Below are 10,564 nucleotides of genomic sequence, written 5' to 3'. Positions count from 1 at the left end.
TGCTTACAAACTTTGACCATTTCGCAAATAGACAACTTAATTCTGATCTTGATACGAACTTTTAACAGGTTTAAGTCAAGCAATTTCAAAAGCACTATTCTAGTCGATATGTACTCTTTTAAAAGATATCTTAATATTTACAACTTAAAACTTCTGTACCTACGTGTGTTTATCAAGTGATTCCTCCTAAATAACTGAATAAGAATTTTGATAAAATTATGTATGTATGAATATTTCAACGGGTTCCTGGATGGTTGTAGAAAACATATTGGCTGCTTTTCCGAACAGGAAGACGCTTGTCGCATCTAATATAATGATAAACATATGACGTATTTATGCGAGGATTATTAGTGTTAGGTATTATTAATAGGGGCTGTATTTCTATATAACTCGGGTTTGTTGTGTATAAAATTAATATATTACATTAGAAATTAGTATGTTAGACCTATATAAACAATACTATAAAAAAAATTAATACACAACAAATTAGTATGTCTGCAGAAGAAGTCTTTTGTAGTCTTTTTATTTTCCCGCGCATAACGTAATGGGCCACAGATGCAGAATATTGCACGGCGCGGCAGCGCGCAGCCGCAGTAGAATGACAACTGCATTATAGGTGTATAAGACGTTAATGATGATATAATATGATATTAACAATTAGTGTTGTATTACGAATCCGTATTAATAAAATTTGCTTTATTGAAAAGAAAATAATTAATGGAAAGGGCAGGAGAAATACGATTTTACCGAACACTCCAAGGTAAGCAACACAAAACTTAACCTTTGCCGTCTCGATGTATAAGTAGTACTGTTTTGTGGCCACACACTTTATAGTGTATATTTTAATAAAAACAATTACGAGTACCCATATTCTAATAATTATATCAATCATTTTCTTGTTTTAAATTGTCAAAATTACGGAGCGTCCTCTTCCAGTTCTTATTTTCAATTTACTTTTTTTTCTATATTCGAAATTTAAGCGGCCATGTTTTTATTTGTGGCCAGTATTACCAATCGCGCTTTGTTCTAGTAAGCAAGCTGGTAATACAACCTGCTTAGACTAAAGCAGTCGGAATACGGAACAATTAGTATAATCCCTTACTCGTCCACCTGTACTAGATGTACATTTATGTTGCTAATATGACAAAATTTAATGTTGTTGGAATTATTAATGAGGAAAAATATTGACAATATATAATGAAGCTCAATGTTTTCACTCTGTAGAGTAGAAAATATTATGATTAATTCCTCATAAATTTGTTATATTATGTATTTGACAAATAGTTTAACAATTCCATATGAAAGGAAAGTCACTTTTAGCAATATTTCAATTGATAATCTCATAGTATTATATAATGTTTAATACATAATAAAACCCTTTTGGAATTTGAAACATTCCTATTTCGAATTGAAGTTTTCATTTTATTTCAATATTATGATATGCTGGCTCAACTTGTAAAACTGAGGAAATCCTCTATTTTACTGCCACCACGAGCCATTGTAAACCTGATTTGTGTGCATAGGCAGCTGAAACAATTGCAAAATAGGATCTAGATATAGTTTCCTAGACAATTTGCACAAAGCTGAATACAAAATTGTTTTTTTTTATTTAAGTGAAACTGCAAAAAATGTAACGGTCCACTTGACTCTGTCTTGTTATATCTTTGCTCATATACATATAAAATATGTATATTAATACAATTGTAGTCATTAACACACAATCTAATTTGACTAGTTACCATTTCTTTCATACTTACATAGTTTTCTTTTATAACGTGCGTACCATAAGGAAGCTATACCAAATCGAGTTATACCTACAGGTCTCGTTTGTAACTATAAAATTGTAAACTAAAAAGTTTCAGTTTCTACCAGATTACAATAAAAGCCGAATGCAACAACGTTACATAATCAAAGCCCAGACTGTTACAATGAACATTTTACAGCGTTCATTCTGTACCATGACTAGTACTTACTTCATGTAAGAAGCCACCACGTCGCGGTTGGTTCCGTTCGCTTCCATTCTTATTGTCCGAGCGCACCCACATTACTACACCAATTTGTTGAGGCATAGCTCTACGGAAACTAGCTGATAGACCACGCTTTTGTGCTCTAATGAATGCTTTCAAACGAACAAACGTAACAACGCGTAGATTAATGTCGGCCACCTTTCACCGCCCCTGTTATCTTTATGGGGCAGACTCATTGTTTTGTATTGAGCGATGTCATGATTTATATTGTCTTGCTAAGTTAAATGAAATCCTGACGCTTGAGATGAAGACAGAATGGCTGGCCGCGGAAAGGTTTTGTTCAGCATACTAAAAGCGAAAGATAGGATTTCGGTTTGTTACAAGAAGATATTGGACAGGTAGGTAACTCATTTTAATAGAATTTCGAGATAAATAAATAATAATTTAACTATTCAAGTTATAAATGCCACATATTACGGAGAGTGAAGTTATTACTCCCGTTAAAGTCCATATTTCGTTATTTTTATCACAGTTCTAAAACATTTAACGATTTTTCAAGGTTTTGTTGAAATAGGTAAATTACCCTAATATTTTAAAATTATAATCTTTTATTAAAAAAATATATCGAGTCACATCATTATAAACCAAGTTAATGTGCCACGTAAAACGATTCTAATATATATAACCAAATATGTTATATATTTATTTCGAATAATATCCTTTTACATTATTAAACAATTTATTATGTATTTATTATACAAAATTTCGCTTTTTATAATATAATTATTAGAATAAGAATGATGAAACTCCACAATTATTAAACTTCCGTAGAATATTTAATATGTCACGGAAAAGTAAACTACACAAAGTGACGATTGTAGAAATAAGTACCAGTATACTATCTATAAAGTCAAATGATCTGTATTAATCTTTTGAAAACGACCTCAGTAAACTTACAAATGAACCGAGACACAAGTATTCAAATTGCATCTCGCTAATTATTGAATATTTCCTTTGAAAACGAAGCCGCAGCCGTCTGTACATAGGTTGCTGTATACGGGAACAACTTCAATTAAGAAACAATGCAGAGAAGTCTTAACAGCGTTTTCTTGTTAGCAGCAGTATAAAAGAGAAGCAATTAGCCCGTAAAGTGAGTGCTGTAGACAATAGCGAGGCAAGTTCAACACACCTGCTTATTCACACAGCCTTAAGTGGATGCATGCGACTTGATATGACTGCGTCACGTGCTTACCATTTATTTGTTGTATTGATTTAACTAATTACTATACACACTATATTAACCGACTACTAAGAAATGACCATAATGTAATTCTGCTGTATTCATGATGCACATATTGAGTATAACCATTTCGAATGTAAGTTCAAGATTTTAGATATTACGAGCGTCAACACATATAACTATATATATGAAATTGTCACTCCAAGGTCTCGATAGTCTAGCTGTTTAACACACCTGTTTACTTTCAATGGTGGATTACCGTCCGATTACCCTCTACCGAATAGAATCGACAATGGTAATGACGCAATGTGTAGTCTAAACGACCTGAAAGATTTAAAATGAACTTAAAATCATTTATTGTGGCAAAATGTCATAATACATCCAGTAGTATTGTATGTGTGTGTTTATTGCGCATCTTGTCGTATCGAAATAAGTATTACTATATTTTTGTAATTAAAAATTATATTAGGCGAAAATCTAACTACAAGCAATTATAAGATCACCGTCTCTTTAGTTTCAAATATATATTAAATTCGTTAATCGTTTACTTTCCCGGAACAATCTCATTTCGTTATAGTGAGTTAGTTATATACAAGCATGCAATTAATTAAACGGTACCCAAACCTAATAGTGGAAATGAAGAGATTTATGTGACACCACCTGCTGCCCTTATCTGACGACGGACGTAAAGTACGGACATTCGCTACGTATACTTATTTCCCCAAATAATTAAATCCAGATTTATGATATTATTCCCTAAAAAAAGAACCCTGAAATCAGTACGGTACACAGGGATAATCTCAGATACAAAAATGAGTAACACACAAAATATACAGTTCAATTATAAACATATGAAATACTTAAAAGTTTGTCCATTCATAATAATAGTTGCCTAGATTGATTAAGTGGATGTTGGTAGAGGAATAACCTTGTAAACCTCCATATCAACATTTTATTACAGATGTCTTGAAGTTAAAATTCTTTATGATAATAAACCACGTGGTTTGACGTGTGTGTCGCAACCTCTAAACAAATCGACCAATTCTGATGCGGCTCTCTTTGTTTGAAAGATAGAATAATCGAGATGTCTCAGCTACAATTTTTGATAAACAAACATCTATCTCTATTCATTTTTTATATAAATACATAAAGTAAGTACTAGTCATGGTACAGAATGAACGCTGTAAACTATTCATTGTAACAGTCTGGGCTTTGATTATGTAACGTTGTTGCATTCGGCTTTTATTCATATCTAAACCCATAAATTGAACAGTCACAGATAATATTGTAGGCGGTATAGGTATAGTGATCTCGTCTACGTTAATGGGTACGACGAATATGCACCACTAAAAGCTAAAAAGATGTAGACGAAATCAGTCCACTTACCTCATTCAGACGATTTTAGAAATTAACCTCGATGTTTCCTGCATCACTGAGAAGTTCCTTCTTCCACATATTATTTAGTATAATAAAACACAAATTTAGGTTGCTATTCTCAAACTTTGTAGGTGTAGTTCAAACATAATTTGCACACTAAACCTAGATACCGTATATGCGTATCTGGATATAAATACATTTCAACATGTGCAGGGTGGCGAACATTGACACAGAGTAACGAGGGGCCCGTAGCATTAAATTTTCAAGTCCAACCGCATCGGCACACGACATGGGCCCAAATTGAGGTAAATCGGGCCAAGCTTGTCGACCTCACGCTGTACCTCACTTTGAACCCCTAATCAAAATTTTAGGGCAATTTCAAATGAAAAATTAGCTACTTTGCCAATCAGATCAGGTTACATTTTTTAGACATTGTTTGTTTATTAATATATTGATACAATATTTTTAAGCAAATCCTATAACTCTGTAATCCTGTTGTAATCAAACTAATTTCCTCACATTCAAGTAACCACAGTATTTTTTTTCATCTAGATCTAATACAGACACTTAGAATAAGTCCAATTTACCGTCATTTTGGAATTTAGAGATGAAGTGACAAGAAATTGGGAACAAAATCTCTTACTCTATGCAGACAAGGTTCTACATAATTATAATACATATTAAATTACTAGGTATTACTATTATAATAGTAATTTATATATCTGGGTGTTATATGTTGTTTTATTTCAACTAATTACAGTCTAGTCGCAATGTTTCTACTGCAACTACTATCTTATTAGTGTTTTGATAAAAAAAAGTGGACGCTATATACTACTTCAGACATTCACAGTAATAAAAATTCAAAGTTATATAGATAGGCCGGATCTTCTATTATCATCTACAGGTTAGAATATCAAGTCGTATTGATATTTAAAAGAAATACTATAGTTTCAGTAAATTAAAATCATAAAAAGGTTTAAAAGAATTTATATACATTTTTAAAGGAACTAGGTACTTACTTTTATATGAAATTTTGAAGGATACCATAAACATTTGTATATTTTACACGCTATTACTGGCACATTTTTTTTAGGCGATGTAAGTGAAGTCACTAAACGATATCATGACACCTGCACGCTTTTTTTATATTTTTAAAACGTTATTAGAAAATACTAAGTACTTCTACATACATATAGATTATTAATGTAATGTAAAAAACAATATTTGTATGTGCATATTTATACTATACGAAAACTTTTTAGAAACTTAACACGATAGTGTGTGACTGACTAATGATTCTTTTTCATATCTATAATAATTGTTCGAGGTTTTCTACTCCGACTTAGTAAACTATATAGTTTAAGTTCTAATCTATAACACAATAAAAAACTCCTACGTATCCATTGTATTCATTTAGAATAAATATCTACAACAAACCAAATAATTCCATGTCTAGCATTAAACTTGCCCAATATATTATTCAAATACATCAAGTCTATATAAAGTTGGCAGTGTACAAGTACATTGCCTCTGCCTATTGAGGATAACAGTCACTAAAGATACATAGGAAGTATTTGACAAAGGACAATGAAAGCCTAAAATAGTAAAGATGATATTGAATATATTAGTCGTTTAATTAAAATTAAATCAGCTAGAAACGATTCCCAGAATTGTAAAGAGAATTGAAAATCTTGAGTTAATTGTAATGAATGTTATACTTGTAGGACTGATCAAATATTTTTAAATAATTCAGCAAGTCTCAATTAGACGTTATACTAACGAAGTATCTAAGCGAACTGACACTGAATTATTTTGTATTATAAAAAAGATTAAATAAACAGATTTTTAAAATAAACAGATTATATACCAATAGCAGGTATAAAAAATTGTGAAAACAACAATAAGTAAAAAGAAATTAACGTAAAACTAAAGCAGAGATTTCAGTGGTTACAACATTTTTGTTGCCTTTTCAGTTTTTTGTACCTTCCTTATTTCATTGTTGTTGTTCGTTTCTCCTGGTTTCCTTGTATTCTCTTTTTATCCCGACATATGTAATCCTAAAGCCATTTCATCTTGATAAATATACATATATTTAAAATAGCATCATGTCCTTGTGTTTGCCAGATTTAATGAACTTGAATTTAAATCTGGCTAACAAGAAAAACCTGTGTATAACAACTTAAAAAGTTAATTATTATTAACTGTTAGGTAACAGAAACACCTAATAAACAAAGTATATAATAATATTATGTACTAATAATGTATTCATTATCCTCTATATCGACAGTACATATAAATACTAATCGGAAATTAGCTAAGCAAGCTACTTAGCGCTGAATGCTGCAGTTAATCGATATACAAGAAATTTCCTCAGAGTCACAACGGCTTCAAAGAAGACTTTGAAGTTGTGTGCACTTAACTATTATTTATAGGGTCGAGTTGTTCAAAGGTTTCCTCAGGTCGGCTCTTGTACTTTACAACACCGATCACCGCTATTGTACAGTGATGAGGTTACTACAACTAGTGTGTAGTATGCAGCAACTAGTATCGGTAATAAACATAGGTAATTATCATTTAGAATTCACAGAAATTACAGCCAATTACTTTTATGATTGTGTTTTACATATTCTATATATCCATCAAACTTTTCCTGTCCGGTAAATGCAGCACTCTCGTAGGAGGTGTTGCATTTTCATCTTCATATATACAAATGAAATTTAAACGGTTCCAGTAGTTTATGGAAGGTTAAGTGATGAACAAATGTCAAAAATATTATATTAAGATATAATACGCGTAACTTTATCCTGCACTGTCAACTTATTATCCGTAACTTCATCTGCTTTTTCAGATAAAAGATGTTTATGTCCATCTTCGTTATAGAATCTATAATCATATAAAATTTCATTAAGATCCGTTTAGACGTAAAATTAGGTAGAACGTTTCACTACCAGATCTGTATTGAAAGTACTTTATTAAAGTAGTATTAAAGTATTTAAGCTGATCCAGCCGATGGAAGCATCAAAAGAAATTCACAGAATTTAAAACATGCAGGTATATTCGAAGTACTCCCATTATTCGTTGTACATTATTCATGAAGTCGGTGTCTCCGTAACGAGTCAGTTTAAGAGTGGTACCTATCATCGATAATGAACTAAAGGTTTTTATTTGAATAACAATTCCTTGTGTTTAATTCTGAAGCTCTTGAAGAAAAGCGATTAATTATTCCAAATGTTTATATCTGTATATTATAGTGTTTATTTACATGTTATGTCGTGAATCTATTAGTATCCGAAATATTAAATAATTACGGATTAGTCATAAGGTAATAATGATGATATGCGTAAAACTGAAAAAAATTACAATCCCCTATTTTGTTACGAGTATCTAAGCGATTGAAACACGTAGATTTATAATAGTATTTTATAAAATATATTAATGTAGACCTGCATGATAGGCCAATTATCAGTTATTTTTACACGAGACGTTCATTTCCGCGTAATGTACAGCGCACGCGAATTAGCGCGGGAAAGCCAGCTCGCGCTTTCGTATGTCTTTTTACTATTTTTTGGGATCACTCTTACGCACGTGAAACATACGCGCTATAACACGTATTTTTTACTTTCTTTTAAAATTTTATTTCATATTCCACAGATATTATTTTACATTTAAAATTTATCTTAGAAATGTCTCTGTAATTATATCTCTGCTCTATAGTCAGATGTTCTCCGTTTTACAATCATAATTAGTTATTAGATACAAAAAGGCGTAAAAGCACTCAAAAAAAGAAAAAAGTAAACGGAAGTGTAACAATATTTCTTAGAAGAATAAAAACAAATAATTACAAACATATTTCATGCTTTTTCGTAAAAATAATACGGGATCGTGAAGAATATAGCCGCATGGTGTTTAGTCCGCCAAATGTACTGTACTATATATTATATTGTGTGCATTAAAGTTGAATAAATAAATAAAAATATGTATGTTATATGTATTTATATACTTTTATATATTATTTTATGTATAATATAGTACATATATATAATTATTAAAATATGTATAATATAATAGATATACCCTACAGTGAAAACTTCTGGTTAAAACTTCCCTTGTATCAAATCGCAGTGGGAGCCTAAGAATTTATAAATCCAAATGTGTGTATTTATAAAAAGAAACTATGAAATAAATAAAAGACAAAAAATCCTTACACGGGCAAGATATAGTTTATCATAAATTTATTAATATATATGTATAACAACAAATTATACAAACATAGGTGAATCTTTATATTATTAAAGTATAGTTATGAAACTGTAAATGAGGCTAAGTTAAACTTATATTTAATTATGATAGTTGCATAATTGAAAAATTAATAGTTAATTTAGAAACAGGAACCTGTCTAGAGCAGCGATAGCGATAAGAGCATTAACAGTTGCACGGTGTAGTACGTGCGGTTCAAATCCCGCCCATTTTGAAGCACTGTCATACAATAATTTATTGGCAAAACCTAACCGTACATTAACGTCAGGAATCCTTATGTTGATTCTGCGGATGTACCATCTGCTAAGCCTGCTATTACTGTAATAGTTTATTTATATATAGAAAAATTAAAAAGCTAAGTTGAATTTTGCGTAAATGGTAGACAACAGATAGAAACAAATAACTCTTATTTATATAGAAACATACATAGGTAAAATAAGTATTTATTAAGTTAAATAAGATATATTATAATGATAATAAGCCGAATAGAACGTTACACATATAACGTACGGTACTTAAAGGTATTCGGATTACGTTTATTAAACAGTTATTATCATTCGGTCGGCGTGTTTCATTCAATCTTTACAATATGTAATATAACTCTCTTATTATATTTTCATAATTTTACATTTTCACTTGCATTTTAATTAGAGCGTCGTGGTTTTCTGTACAATAGCTCGCAAAATTGCAGTCATAAAGCAGCAACGCTTGTGGTCTGAAGGGTGAGATAGCCAATTTCAAACTCAAAAACCGTAACCCTCAGAAGCGACAACTCATGAGTGCCAGTGTGGATGTGTAACGTATGTCACATAATCTCATTAGTTATTTATATTCACAGCCTATAATTATCACTTTTGAACAGCTCAACTATCAGAAATAAAAATAAAATTGATGAAATTATATTAACCCAATATAATAATAATGAATAGATAACGATAAATTTACCCCTTCATGGTTTTTATATTCGATAGTACTCGTATCGATAGTCGTCATTTATTCAAAGTGATTTCTATTTGATTCTAATACACTTGCGTCTAAAGTCAACCTATTGTTACTGTGTAGAGGCCATACCGTCCCTCAAATGGTAAGCTGTAACTCGCTCCATTTCATGTTATTTCAAATTAGCTGAGCAAACGTCCATTAACTAGAACCCTACAGCCGTGCACACTAAGAGTCGTCAACCTGTTGTTTTTAAAGCAATTTTGTGATCAAAGTCCTCACCTCTATAAGCACAAACACGGGGCTATAATCGATTTAATGAAAGGGGAATCGAAGGATCCCGTAGGTTTGCGTTTCCAAATTTACGAGTGCCTCTAGCATTTAATTGGATATTCTTGCCGCAATAAAAACAACTTGATGACCCGAAGATTAAAACGGGAATAGCTTAAAATGAGAGTGAATGCTAAACGGGCTAAGCTCGCAGTCTCACGTTTACAAGTGATGGTTTTACTTAGACACCCTCTGATATTCGGACCGATCGACGTATTTGAATAAAAGGAAAGCTATGTACCTTCTAACCTTTACTTTCTTTTTATTTTCTTAACCATTTCATGTATACGATTATGGCACAGCGTAATAGAACCCCAGAAAAATACACGAATCAATGTAATCTTTATTTAAATAAGCTATACTCTTCTGAATAAACATTTTCTATCGTTCTAGGTTAGACTGAAAGAAAATATAAGAAAATTTGGAGTGCAATTTTAACCAAAGAAATAGGCAA

The sequence above is a fragment of the Achroia grisella genome, unplaced genomic scaffold (assembly GCF_030625045.1).
Source record: "Achroia grisella isolate CSIRO2021 unplaced genomic scaffold, CSIRO_AGI_Agris_v1 utg327, whole genome shotgun sequence".
Classification (NCBI taxonomy): domain Eukaryota; kingdom Metazoa; phylum Arthropoda; class Insecta; order Lepidoptera; family Pyralidae; genus Achroia; species Achroia grisella.
The sequence above is the reverse complement of the archived record's forward strand: the minus strand, read 5'-3'. Positions refer to the sequence as shown.